The sequence below is a fragment of the Varroa destructor genome, unplaced genomic scaffold (assembly GCF_002443255.2).
Source record: "Varroa destructor unplaced genomic scaffold, Vdes_3.0 BEIS01000004.1, whole genome shotgun sequence".
NCBI lineage: Eukaryota > Metazoa > Arthropoda > Arachnida > Mesostigmata > Varroidae > Varroa > Varroa destructor.
This window is the reverse complement of record NW_019211457.1, coordinates 5,372,120-5,387,433: the sequence shown is the minus strand read 5'-3', so window position 1 is coordinate 5,387,433 and position 15,314 is coordinate 5,372,120. Positions and strand designations below refer to the sequence as shown.

The following is a 15,314-nucleotide window of genomic DNA, read 5'->3' as shown; positions in this document are numbered from 1 at the left end:
ATTATGTATTCAAATTTCTAGTTGAACCAAAATATTATTATTAAGAGTCCAAGACAATTTGCTTTAACCACACCATAGCAATATTAATTGGAACGTAATATAGTCCTAAAATACAGCTGAAATTGTCGCCCGTTATAACTTTATGAGAGATAAAAGGAAAATATAATATTTGCGATCCGTCCATGCCAGTGCCAATACCAGGATGTTAGTGTCACTAGAGAAGCTGAAGCAGAGGAGTATTAGTACTGAAGTAGTTGTCGAGTATCATAGGCAGACGTAAGAGTCTTCTTGTCGGCAGAATTTAGATCAGTTCTTCTCAGATCAGAATTAGATCAGAGCGGACCGAGAAACCAAAAAAAAAAACTCTTTAGTTCTTAAAAAGAATAAAAAGTTTAAAAATATTCGTTTTTTAAATTCAAAAAAAAAAAGCTGTAGAGGGCAGCGCGAGTACTGCTTAAATACTGTATTAGCTAAATTGAGGAGTTGACAACCTACTAGTAAATAAAAGCATACCGTTCCGGAATGTGTAAGTATATACAAAGCCGAGAAGACTAACTTCAACCGCGAACTTCTGCGAAGTCTAAGATCTAGCTACAATGAAGCAACGAGGTCGCTGGTAACTTTTATTGAAGGCATCACTTTTTTTGAGGCAAAAGCTCACATCCGTTTCAAAATACAGTTTGTTATAATTCGGTAGTGTAGTAGATCTCCTTTGGTTAGAACGATTTTAAATAAATATTAAACATTGTCATCAATAGAGAAGACCTATTCACATTCGAGTCTCGGTGCAGCACAACTACGCATCTCATAAACTCGAAGAAGCCATCTTTGCGAAATCTTTGTAGAGTAATATTGTGTATGCCTGAAGTCTCGATTCAAAGTCTCGTTTGTGTTAGAAGCTAAAAGAGTTTACTGTGCAGGTAGCAATAGAGAATTGGCGCAGCAGCGTAGGCCGTATGAAATCTTTCGGCATTGGCGCCACCACGCACGATTATCGTACCGAATGCGGGCCTCACAGAAATGCATGCGCCTTTTTCTGTCAGGAGAAGGTTAACGAAGATGGCCTTAACTCTGCACCAACTTTTGTTTGTTTTCTGCTATATCAACTTCTTCAAAATCATCTTCTGAGTTTTCTCGCCGAAATCGCGATCTAAGATCACACAAGCGGTTCACTTGTTAACTTCTGCCTAAGGTTAGCCTTTGAACCAACTCCCGTTTTCGCTCGCTCATCCACTTTGAGGAGGGTATGTGTGATCTATGCAAAATATAAGCGGACCCTTTCTTCTAGAAGAAATAGAACGTTCCAAAGGAAAATGCTAAAAGCGTGCGGTTTCGTAGGCATGCACGGAGTTGATGGGACTGAGACGAAATTTTCCAAAAACGATTCAGTTCCTAAATGTAGGCCAGCAATGCTTAATGGGTTTCTCTCCACACGGTGATTTTCAACAATGAAGGACAATTGCTTAATGAAGGGTAATAACTTATTAGCCTTAAGATCTTGTAACACTAAAAGCTAATTTCCAAATAATTCGTATGTAGGCTGCCCCGAACATAGGTTCAGTATAAGGCGCAAATAGTATCAACAGACCTGGCTCACCCTACTTGTATCTTAGAGAAATGAATTTGTCATTCCTGTTATCGCAGGCCAAAGTTACCTTTGTTCGCTCAACTTGCGTGTCTCCGTATATCAATTACATAATAACCGTCGAACGGTGTACTCCATTCTACGCTTAACACGCTCATTTTACGCCTCTCACTCTGCCCTTTTTTGAGAGCAAGCAAATAAACGAACTCGCGAGATGAGCAAGAGAGGTGGTCTTTTTTGCTTTTGGATGGGCGCGTATACGGCTGAAAAAGACAGATCTGCCCGAGATTTTTCGCGCAGTTTGATTTATTTTATATTGGAAGATCGAATTGCTATTAGGAACCTAGACTAACTTACTGAGTGTGCGCTTGGATCTGCTGCTTGATGCGTACAGAAAACCTGAGTCTTGAATTTTCGGCCGGTACAGACCTTGCAGACGGCCCAGAAAGGCCAACGATTTTACAGCGACAACTCTTTTCCAGTATAATTTTCTCTATCAAAGCTTGTTTGTAACTCAATAACTCACTACGGTGTAGGTGAGGGTAGCGCCAAATGTGCTAGCGATGTTCCAACTTATCGTCGACAGCTACTTTAACGCGTTTTTTCATACACACTGTCGACGTATAATGCCTGGCATTCATAGAGATCTTTCAAAACACACAGCCGATCTTTACATGTTCTCCCGCGGTAGGATGTCAACGTCAGTGAAAATGTGTATAAGTTATCGTCCGTTGAATTTTCGGGGTAGGAGGAGCAGCAAAGGAATCAAAACATAGAGCATACTCTCAAAACAACAATACAACGTTAGATGCTTTAGTGGTTTTCGTTATCGGCCCCAATCCCTAGAGCTCTTCTCTAGATCGTAGCTTCGACTTCACGCCAGGGCAAATCGACGTCCTGCCCTGGCGGACGTCTGATAGCGAACTAGCTTCGCATCGAATTCAGACAATCCTTATATTCGAGTTTGGTTTGCGTAGGCTCCCCTGCACATTCAAATGGCATTTGCGGCCTGATTTAAAAGTCAAATACGACAATGATTCATTGCTGCTTGTACTCAACTATTTCGCTTTAGCTCCATTCGAGGCGTCTACGCCAGTTGTCTGCAGTGCATCAAAGCAGCCCTTTGAGGGGCATTTCTCAAAGAAGTCTACCGTACGCACATGGCGCAATCGCTTACACTTAGTTGTAGCTTTCTCATCTCTTTTTTTACGTCGCTTTCCAACATAATCGAAGTAGGCCAAAAAATTCTGAAATAATTGCAGCCCCTAGGTAAACCAGTTGAATGGCACTTAAATGATCATTTCACTCCGCAAGTGTATGTGTGTAGAAGGGAGAAGGGCCTGAGTGGGGCCTATGGACAACTTAGCGAGGGGCGTTCACACTCACGAACATCTGGCCGTATCCACTTTTTTTCGATGAGACTCTTTTGGGTTAATGTGGAAGAGTATTTGAGAGCAATGAACGAGTGACAGATCGACGAAGTGAGCGTGTGAGGGAGGGAAAGTAACCCTAAAATCACTTAGCGACAGAGCGTGTAAGCGACAATGAGACAGAAAACACAAACAGAGAGGAAATTCATCGTCGTAATGAAAGTAAAAAGCAAATAGTAAATAGTTAGTTTGGTAGATAAATTCGACCAATGAAAGCAGTCGGTTTTTTTCTGTAGAGCACAAAAACGGTTTGTCTCGCCGTTGCATATAGTGGAGGAAGGATGAACAGTCGAACAAGTCGATGAAGCTAAATCTGTTCTTAAGAGGAGGATATGACACTGTGAAATATCATTTTGCACGAGGAACTGTAATCTAAACATTGCATTAGGCTGACTGTTATGAGGAGTGTGAAATGCTGGCATTTACGAATCTGTCGCCGATGGTCGTTGTGAAGGTTATTGGTTTGTCATGACGACGTGTGGTAACGTAAAACGAACTATACGGTAGATACCGATACAACGACCGGTCTTGAAAAATGGGTGGATTCAATTTTTTGATATTCATTTTACTTTATATTCTTGGATAACTCGTACGACAGTTGTTTTTGCTCTATATTCAAGGGTACTAATTATTTTTGGTGTGGATTTTTAATACCATCGATAAAATTCAATTAGATATCAGACTGTCTACTAAAAAATCTACTTTCTGCCGCAACAGAAGTAGACGATACGGAATGTTGAGGGTAGTTTACACCAATGTCCTTTATAATAATCCAATAATAATAACGTCCACGAACCTTGAGCAGGATACATGTGGGAAGGTGACGCTCGATAAGAGAAATAGATTCAACCCCGGTCGTGTTGGTCAATCGTTGGATCTGGTGCATAAAAGCTGATTCGAGCTACAGAACCCTACAATAGTAACTTAGGTGAAGAGCCCGAAACCGATGATACGAGATCCAATGATTTTTACTGGCATGACACAGTATCATCACAAGGTAGACTGCAATATTAAATATTTATTTCTGCCTGATTCTATTAAGACTTGTTGACATTTCATACTGATGTATTGGCGAAGGAATCAGAATAGGCATACAGCGAGTATCGATGCCGCTAATATATACTAGAAAAAAAGTTTTTTCTCTAGAGAATACAAAGGCAGCACAAGCGATGTTTATCCATCTGTAACGGCGCGTAAACGAGAACGTTTGTTACTACATTCGTAAATTAATACCATAATTATAGACGTAGATAGGTAGACACAAGTATCTCAATATTGGCGTTGTATAAAATGCTTTTAACTGCAAAAAATCGAGGAAGGTGACGACTTTCATAGAGCCGTTAATAAGAACATCAAACAAACATTGTCGAAACAAATCGAAATTCTGATAACATCTAAACGAGGAATAATGAAAAAGGGGAATTCGACTTTTAGATCATTATAAGTATAATGGGCTAAGTAATACATATTTTATGGTAATTTCGGCGTTTTTATGTCTAGAGAGCGCGAAAATGGTCCATTCCAACAATCAGTTTGTGCGGAAACGGTAAATACCAGACGAGTTTAGATCACCTGTTTGAAGGACAGCTCGAACCTGCGCTACTTCGCTGGACTAGACGAGGGGAAAAGAGTGCGCAGGGTTTAACGGCTATAATTTGTTAACGATAATGTAATCAATCAGACTCTTTCATCTGTGTGAAAAAAACTGCCAACTGTAGCTCTATCCAGAAAGTCTCGGGTCTCAGGAAATAAAAGCTTGTAACACTCGCACGCCTGAACAATTATTTTGTCCGTCTGAGTTGGTGAAACACTGAAAAAGCGTTTGACGGTACTTGAAAAAGTAACGCTATAGCGTGTTATATCGCTTTGTGCCGTATGTTACTAAGTCCTACCACAGATTGCCGGAAAGCACTTGGGACGCAGATGGCAGACCGATCCATGACGTTACGCCCAAAAGAAATTTACGCCGATGTTAGTGATAAGGTGTATTTGCGTCATAAAACGCCGTGTGGTGGTCGCGTTAATGCAGGCACGGTCAGAATCACCGTATCTGCCTGCGGTCTGTACTTTCGCATTTGCGTGAATCAGCCAATCGTCTGCTCTGGGCGCATGTTGGCGAATCGCGCGTATCAATTCTAATAAACTAATGTCATAGTTGATTAGTAGGTTTGTCGCTGTTTTTAGAATTAAGTTTTCAAGGATAGGATCTCCTTTTGTAACCAGGCATTGTGAGTGGATCAGTGTTCTAGCTATTTTTTTGAACAGGACTTATAATTCATGTGAAACATCGGATGACTTATCAAGCGGCCAGGAAAATGGCGCCGATCACGTCGTTTCGCTTTGTCTAACTTTTATAGTTTTCAGTAGCTCGTAGTGAGCCTATTGTAAATTTATGCACAGGAGGCATGCAAATGCCAAAAAACAATCGTACGAAGTGTGGAAACGACGAGACTGTCACGAAATAATAATAATGCTACTATTAATTTAGAAAAGAACGGAGCAAGAAGAAGAATTGTGTCGTAGGGAGCGTTATTACCAATCTACCAACTAACAGGGAAGCAGCCCAACAACGAGCCCACTAATAAACCCTAAATCTTAACAATGTGGCAGATTTATTTTCGCAGATTCTCCACGTCAACGGTGAAGAAACAGAGGCTGTCTTCCTTTTCGCCAGCCGAAAGGGTCAGACAGTGTGTATGCGTCTGAAAATTACTAGCTAGTAATAAAAATATGGCAGGAAAAAAGTTCGCGCTCTTGACCTCTTTCTGCTGGTCTTTTTTCTAAGTGTTGAATAAATATTTTGAGTAGTACGCTCGCTACTGTTGAATTTGAGCATCAGATCAAATTTGACGTACGCCGGTTTGTAGCGTAAAATTTGCGCCTAACTAGATGACAAGCCAAATGTATTCAAAGAGTAAAATTGTCAATATATATGACGCAACCATAAATAATTGGCATAGCCATATACTTATTAGCCCCCTTATTATATTTAGCCCTTCCGCCCCCCCTCCATCAATGCACATTGTGAACACAAGTGAACTTCTCAAGCTTGAGATGCGTTATTGGTGGGGTGAGGTACATCACACACATCAAGCACAACAAAGAACGACGGCAGACATCTATTTTAAATTTAATTATGCCAGAAATGGTCATGTGAAAGACGAAGTTAGTAACAGAAGACGTAGAACCGTCAGGTAGGAGTTCAACTTTAACCTCGATGAAATCACTTTGGATAGCAAGTGCCACCGCAAGGCACGCTATCGGTGCCATGTTGCTCTGAAAGATTGCCACCTGTGTTCCGATACCTGACTGTGAACCTTTCCCTGTCAAGGACACGAGAGCATTCGTACTACCGATTATAACTATCATTTAATTTATGAGCGCGCTCTGTCTAGTTGCAAGTGGTTATTCGGTGCCGGGTTTTTTAGGTTACTATTTTTATGATTCAGCCAAGTTCTTATTTCAAACAGGCAATAAAAAAATATATTCGACCAATTCAATTTATTGCTGATCGACGAGTAAAATACTGGACTAAACGAACACATAGATGATGGTAGCCCTATAAAATCACCATATACTATTTTGGCGTTATCTTAAAGCGAGTAATTAAAAACTAGTCTATATGTTAAAAAACTAGTCTATATGTATGTAAAACTCTCGTATTTTTCTCGAATTTACCAGTCCTACAAACTCTAGCTGCTTTTTCATTTTGGAGCACTAATAGGGTTTTTAGAAGTAAGTCCCAGAATGGCCATCTTAATAGCAAACCCCTGCTTCGAAAGAACTGAACCATTGATAAAAGAAAAAAACTGCATTTTTACTTAAGTGAAGTTGCAGTCTGCACAACGAACTCGATTTACATAATCATTTTTAACCCATAGTCTCGCATATAGAGGCTTTAACTAACACAACAAAACATAGATAGCTCAGCTGAGAGAAATAAAAATAATATATCAGAGCAGCCTACTAATTATAATAAAAACAATATAATTTCATTAAGTTCAAAAGCATTCAAGTAGATATCTGTTACATGTATTGAACAAAGGACAGGTGTTTGAAGCCGAAAGATGCACACAATACATTCATCCGCCAACGCGTTGATAACTACGGCAGGAGAAGAGCACTGGGATTTAAAAACGTAATCCACAAGATTCGGCATAATTTCTACGCGGTAATACGTGTACTGTACTGATTATACCAATGAATTATCTTGTACATCAGATACGTTGTCAGATCCCTTTGAAACTATAGAAACATTCGTTATTCAGGCCTTAGAAGAGGCCGATCACTCGGATGTGTTCTTCAAACAGAGCTATCCGTCTTTCTCTTCCCTGTATTTCTTCCTATTTATCTAGCATACGTGTACTATTTATCTCTAAACCATCCTATGACATCGCCTAACGCAGCTCTCGAGTACAACTGTCCCATATTACAAACTACAAAAAGAGGCCTAAGGTTACAAAATAACCTGCTAATAGTCATGCATGAAGTCAGTCTCTTAATTCTAGAATGATTAGTAGCCGTAGAGGGCGATCGCATAGATGGTGTAATATTTGGAACCTTGTTGCAGGAACGCGAGTGACGCCAGGTCACCTCATCTGTGATTTTATCTCGGAGTGACATTGCGCACTGGGTCTGATTAGCAGCTCTACTGTCGACACCACCCGCATCTCGCTAATCGCTAACATTTGTTTATCTGTTGGGTCTTTGACGCCATTGCCACGCAACGCTACACCCTGCCGCTTCTTAATTTTCTCTCCTGGTTGTCATTGGGGTCGTTGCTAAGCGCGAGCCGAACTGGAAGTTTGGCCTTATTCGGCACTACGAAAACTCTAGGACTGGCTTCCCTTGCACTTCCAAAAAAATAGTGGAAACAGTGCACACAGTGCATGCGCCTGAAGAAAGCCTACCATCATCAACGCTGGTGTAAGAGCTGGAGTTGGTTCCCTGTTCGAATTCTTGTAGGGGAGCATCTGGACTATCGGGAACGACCATCTGCGTAGTCACTACAGACAACCACGGTACCATCTGGTGCTATCATCGTAACCACTCGAGGACACGCGTTAGTTATACGGCCGTATATGCTCGCGTATACTTCACACCAGCTACACTAAGAAGGAAACCTGCTCCGGGTTGTGCGACGTTGAATGACGACGGCGCACGCGTCCTTAAAAAAGGTCCCTGTACGTCTCGAGTATCTCGCTGTGCTTCATAATAGTAAAAATGTTTTTTCTTCAATTAACTTACGTAGTGTTATGCTCAATCCGATCATAAGTTGACTGGTACAGGTGTGTACTTGCTTTTACATTTGTCTTGACAAACAGATACAGTATCCGATTGTTTTTCCACGTGGCTTTTTCTAAAAAGTTAGTTACCCAGGTATCTAAAACGAGTATAATATGTTTGCCATCTGGCTATACAGCAGTGTGTAAATGTCCTAGGCACTGTAGATTACCATGTAATACGTGATTATTATTATTACTAGTATACGCGTAAATAATATTTGTTTAACATAAAAGCGTTCAGAGCTACTGACGTTTACTAGATAGGGGCCCGGTATTTCCGTTTTAACTGTTTATATGATAGATTGATCATATTTGTTACATAAATGCGTATACATGCCGGGGCTAAAGACATGTTATCACGGCGTTCTTTACCAATTTCACATTGCTAACTAATCCTTGCATATTTAAACGCGCTTGTATATCCATTTTCCAATAATTTTTCCAAGTTCTCACACACGACTTGTCCTATTTTCACTAGGCTAGGAACTAACTTATGACCTTGAAAATTAATCCGTAGTGACTCACAGCAAAATCGACCGAACCGAATCGGACAACTCGGACGTGGCTGTACATGAATCTATCAATGAGTGCCACTCAATGGCATTGTTTCGGACGTATCTTATACACGTACGCCGAGCACTGAAAAAAGCGAGGGTACTTTTTGCCGATCAAAGCCAGATAAAGCTGATCTGGGCAGAATAGCGCAGTGTTGGCCTTACATTACACAGAGATCAATAGATTTTGGCTGATGACCATAAAGGGGCGTTTGTCAATTTAACAGACGCCACATCTTTGCTGTCGGTACAACACCGTCTAGGATAGCATACGATAACGAGATAATTTGCGATAGCAATACAATGAACTGTCTGGTGCTTGATTATGTAACATATCCAAAATTTTGATTTGTAATCCTCTGAAAAAGAATAAAAAATTGGACTAGTTTAAACATCGAAGCTATATGGATTGAAGTATTCTTTGATAAAGCAACGACAACATCCGCCATTTTATAGCGGTTCGTCATATTTTCAAAATGATCTACAACTGATTTTCATTTAATGCCATCAAATTGAATGCTAGCTAAAATCCACCCGCTCAACCAGTACAGAAGCAACCTGCTCTTCAACAGAAGACAAGGCAAAAATCGTTCAGATCTTCCACAAAATATTCGATTACATATTACCAGTATATCTTCAATGGTTACAATGTATTTCGAGACACTGCTGTCTTTGACGATTGGGTCGCATGTCATTTTCGAAATTTGATAAAGTCTACAGTAGAACGTAGTATTGAGAGCATGACCGATGCAATATCCTCTGCCGACTAATTATTATACGAGTTCGAGATAGCGGGAACATTGTTGCCTGCGAGTATGGCACCTCGAATTCAAATTCACAGGTACCTAACGAATTTTGACGGCGTATCACTGAAAGCCCAGTTTATAAAGTTGTCTAAACATGTATATGCTTAATTGAAAATGGCCTATTTGACTTTTCAAAGAAACAATCAACAATATGGGAATAATAATAATAATTTAAAAAATGATATCAAATAGAAACACATCGAAATAATAAGTCTAAAAATGTAAGTAGGTAACCTAATGAAGAATAAATAAATTATACATGTGCGCAGCTCTGGTGGAGAAGGGAGGCTATATAGCAATTTTATATTAAACATGGTACTAAAGTCTCTGTGCAGCTGGAGAGCCGGCCTTCACAGTTTCAACTTTATGGCTATCGAAAGACTTTCGGTGTTTTTTGCATATGAAACAAATACTACTCGCTCCATCATACGTTAAAACGATAGTGAAGGGCAATTCTAAAAGGACTCTATCTGAGGTTTCATTTTCGGCTTCCGCTTCACGCGTCCACCTTCACCATATTCATGTGGAATTATGAGGAATGAGTCCCAACGCGTTACATATATGATATATAATATATGCATGCTGCCGACATTCAAGCTTTAATATTTAAAATTCAGACAGCATTAACGACCCCGTTTTTCTGTCCGTCCCTCTGTCTGCTTTTCGCAGCTGCTAGGCAAATCCTTAGATCTATGTACTGCACTGGATGAATGTGCGAAGGAGTAAAGGCATCCGGCGGGGCTGCTCCAGTACCAGATGATTATAGCAGCGAATGGCGGTCCATGATAATGCATTTGCCGTTGTTGAAGCTGGAGGGTATCACACGAATAGCTACGCCGAAAGGAAATAACCCGATCTCGGGCACTGATCTTTATAGATGCCCATGTCGTCCGTAGCACCTACAGTTTTATCTCTCTTCTTCGAATTTATCTATGCTAAACTGTACGTCGAACGGCTTTGTCGACATCCAGCAAACCGTAGCTTGGTCACTCCTGGTGATTGGCGGTTACCTTCGATTTCGCAACAGGCAACAGTCTTGCTTTCTTCAAAATGCACACTGTTTTCTTTAAGCGTAAAAATTTTTGCTGCCTATGTCAATAACCTATAATAATAAGTGAGGAAAATTATGACCATTACTATGCAACCTAATTATTCACCAAAAGAATCAGTCGGGGCCTTCTCAAAGAAGAAGCCAACAACTTCAACAGAGGATGTAATTTGAAAATAGGTAGGGGTGAGCCTGCAAGTTCACCCCATCGCTGGGGCATTCAAATATCAAATTTAATGTGTAGCGACGATATATGATGACTTAGGATAGCTGTAGTGAAAAGGGGAGGGTGTTATGAGACGAATTAAATCAACTTAAATGGTAAACTACTGGTAAAGATGCCCTTATAAGCTTACCATTAGACGCGATCGTTCACGTAGTTTCATTAAGACAGTTTCCTAATTATATCCCCTTTACATATTTTAACACTGTGCATTTAAAATGGGTTTAAAATGTAATATCAGTTAGTAGTCAACGGTAGCCGTACAGTTCAGCGGAAAATATCTCCGCTAACTTTTTTCAATGAGAACGATACCTCGAATTAGCTAATTCTATCTCGGGAGCGGTGCTTCAAAACAGGACAGAGGTAACTATTAAATGAGTTTGATCCAGCGTCCTGAACCAGATAAAATACGCTTCTTCACTGTGAAAAACATTTTCCGATCAGCAACTGACCGAAAGTCTGAAATACTCGTAATCAAATGTTCAATTCTGGCATGCCACGTTAATGTGGGTCTACAACGGTGCTGTATTGTAAAAAATCCGGCCAAACAATAACAATCGAACGCTTCAAAATGCTACGGTTTCCTCGCGAAATCACTCGATTTTCTCACTGCAGTTAGCCGAAAAAGGAGTTACACAAGATCGCCATTTTTAGGGTACTGCGAGTAGACTATATAGGACCGCAGAAGCAGTATGGGCATCGTTTTATTTACGTCGCAATGGCTGAGATTGAGGCCTGTTGGCGTCAAACGATCCTATTAGATTCCGGGTTTGTTCGCTAATTAATGGTGGCGACGATGGTAACTTAACAACCTATACGTTGCTAATGGGAGAGGTGTACGTGAGCGTAGCAGCGATACCAGCAGTGTCCTCTTAGGAACTCTAACCCGTGAAGCAGACGCGTATGACGTGCTGTTGCTACGCGGAACTTCGGGTAAACACGGCGCAAGCCTACGGAGCAAATTTACGATTCAGACTACTTTCTTTATCGTATACTCTTGATTTCTCCGTTTTAACTTTTTTTAATTTCTACCATCTTATTAAAATGAAAAAAGTAGTAGCATGAGGTTAAATCCAGACGACTACAGCCCTCTTTTTGCCCCAGGGGGGCTGATGCCAGCGATAAGTATCACGCAGTGGAGTAATGGCGCATCTGGAGACGGAAGTGTCTCCGGATGGGCCATTAGCTACGCATGTCCAGTGACTGAAAAGTGAGCCGCCATGGAATTTGTCCCTGCCCAAGAATTGAAAAATATACTTCGATTAGATAGATTAACAGCACGAAGGCCCGTTAACCCAACTGGTCGACGCAGCTGAAGCGATCAAAAGGGTATATTACTCAATACTCCTACAGTTCAGGAGAATAGGTTCACTGTTACGCGAAGCCTGAAGAGGATTTTACTTCAATGGATTATCTTTTCTTACATGATCCATAAAAGAATGTGTGATAACGAAAGAATATCAATAAGTATTAAGCGAAAATCTTAGCCACGGAATGAATATATTTCTTATATTATACCCACTAAAATGTTGAAATTACTTTGAATAATTTTTCTTCAGATGACAATGTTCCAAATACTGTAGACAAAGGTAGAGTAAGGCGAAAATGCTGCCCCCTCATTAAACTGGAAATTTAACTTATTTATTTAAGGACAATTTTCTTTGACGTACTTTTGCCATATAGTTCGTGTCAAATGTAGTTTTTTAAAGGTTAACAAGAAGAACAACCAGGAAACAAATTGCTATAATTGTTGATATAACAAAGAATAAAACCCACGGGTTCACGTCTATTGGTTTTCGTTCTATTTGCTTTCAGATTCGTGTATTGCTGCAATGTAACGTTCTGAGACGAATCCAGTCTTTCGTAGCTATCATGCTGGGTCCGCATTAGCACCCCTTTCAATTTCGGATTGGCGCGCAACAAGTGTTGGCCTATTAGCCAGCTAAAAACTGACCGTATTAGGTATTTACGGGGTGAACAGGTCAATAACTTCCGCTTGCATGTTGGAGCCTATACCCTGCTAAACGCAGGTAGATCGTTACCGTCGAAGCGCAGTTCTATCCCTTGGGCTGTAAGTGCAAGTTTGGTAATTTGCGAGCTTTACACACTTCAGGTATTATCAGTCGCTGGTGACGCATATGACTCGTCGAAAGAAGTTTAATGTAATAGCTGACGCTCTCCCTCATTTTCGCGCGTAGTTATTTAAAGCCCGTTCGTTCATCTTCGGTTCCGTTTGTGGGGAGGGGGTGGGGGATAAGAAGTCGTCTGCGTATCGTAAGATGCGTACGACTCTGAGGAGGCTTTCGCACAATGACGTATCTGATTAGAGTCGATATATTATTAATAATAGATATAGTAGTAATAGTATAAGGCGCACTAGGTTACACTCGGTTAAACTCAGACGTGTCATTTAAAGCTAGAGAAAAGGCGTTCTTACGAAAAAAGGTATTCTTATTATGTGCACCTGCCGATTCTAGCAGTCAACAATTTGTAGCCCACTCATAACATGCATTAATTACTGTTCGATAAAATATGGAACGCTCCTTAGGTTAAAATCAATATCTTATCTATATATAAACGTTGTTTGTTAGTAATGCGAGCTACAAGCTCGGCTGTATCTAAAAGGTTTTGTGTGCCGCTTTCGAAGGTCACCCGATTGTGCACGTTTTTTTTTTTTTTTCTTTTTTTTTTTTGATACTTTACAGCCTTCGTGCAAAGACGATTAATTCCTCTGCGTCACACGCACGTGTTATAGCCTGACCTATTAATTAGGTTTTTCATGATTCGCACCTACCATAGAAAATCATCTTACATTGAGCGCCCATATGATGTCTACCCTATAATTTGTAAAAAATAAAAAATGCTTTCTTACTTCAACTAACGCCAATCCACTAGGCTTGTACTTAGGCAGGTATTTTGCATATCTGCTCTCTTGTATAGCATGTAACTCAAAATGCTGCCTACAGGATGTAGGGCCTTCAATGACTCACGATCCTTTGGAAGGGCTCAAATAAAACGTTTGCCTTTTTTGGTCGAGTTTTCGTCAGCCCTTTTTTTTCGTAGAAGTATGTCTTTCAGAAAGAAAAAGTTATACAAAAAGGCCGTTTTCAAATGCGTCGAAATATCGGTGAGGCCAGGCCGCTTCTCAACTACAATTAGTAGCTATACTCTTATGGCAACGACATAGAAAGCCTATTGTTCATTAAAAACGCAGCGTTTGGTTTGAACAGACTAATAAATAGCGAAAAAGTAGAAGTCACATGTGCGCGTTGGGGGGGCGGACGGAGGGCTATGGCCGTCATTATATCACCTTGTCACCCCGTTCCCATCTCAAACGACCCGTATTTGGCATGGGAACTTTGTTGTTTGTTACAAAGTCGTGCGTGCCTTGTGGCGCAAAGACCTATTCAAGGTGGTGGGTAGCAGCGGGCAGCAAACCGTAATAAACATTCTGATTACTTCATTCAATCAAGTTGTCTAGTATGTCGATACCGTGTAGATTTTCTAACAGTTTAAACTAGTGTAAATAATTCCATTATTTATATGATTTTGATATCGTGCACCGTTGAAATGATAATTTTGTTTGATGAAGTCTTGGTATATTTATAATTAGGAACGTTCCAGGGTTGACAGGACTTGAGACTACATTTAGGCAGGCCTTAGACTAAGGCGTGTCACACAGCTGATTTAGTACCTATAATGTGAAATCTCCAAAACTAGTCCAATACGATGAAATAAGATAATCTCTCTTGACCGACAGTACTCCAACATTAAAGTTATAGCATACGATTCTAGCCGATTCTACTGAATATTTACTCCACAGGTTGCCGAACACTGCACGAGATCAGGCGCCTTATACCCCGCCACGTAGCGCGCTCATCATTGCAGTCCTCCGGCCGGTTTGAGTCCGCTGGAAGGAATCGATGTAGAATTATATGCATTTTTTTCTTAACATTTATAATGCTCTCTTGCCGGCATCAATAAATGAGAATAACTTTATCATTAGTTGAATATTATGAAATTGAAATATGTGTAATTTTATCGTATTACGAATATTTTTTTTTACCATCTCCGAGGAACGATGATGTGAAAGAAGTCGATGAAGTTAGATAAAGTTATAGTAATAACAATTGTTATTGTTTGTACTAAATGAATCAAATAGAAAAAAGTCTACAGATTTTTATTTAATTTTTATAAAACTTAACTGCTGCTGACTGTTACGCATTTTCAAGTGTTTTCAAGCGTTGACGACGTTTAGAACCCGATGGCTTTTTATTTCGTCCTACCGTACCTGTCATATATAGTAATACAGAATCTCAATGTGGCACGAATGGGGCTGCGTAACCATCACATGTAGCCCCGGCGAGATAAGTCCAATGGGTA

At 40.3% G+C, this 15,314-nt stretch overlaps 1 protein-coding gene across 7 annotated transcripts in view; it reads left to right on the top strand.

Annotated features, from left to right (window-relative positions):
• The window catches only part of LOC111249056 (gamma-aminobutyric acid receptor subunit beta-like), a 136,810-nt gene that overhangs the window by 15,221 nt on the left and 106,275 nt on the right, over nt 1–15,314 (top strand). The gene's annotated exons all lie outside the window — the stretch shown is intronic.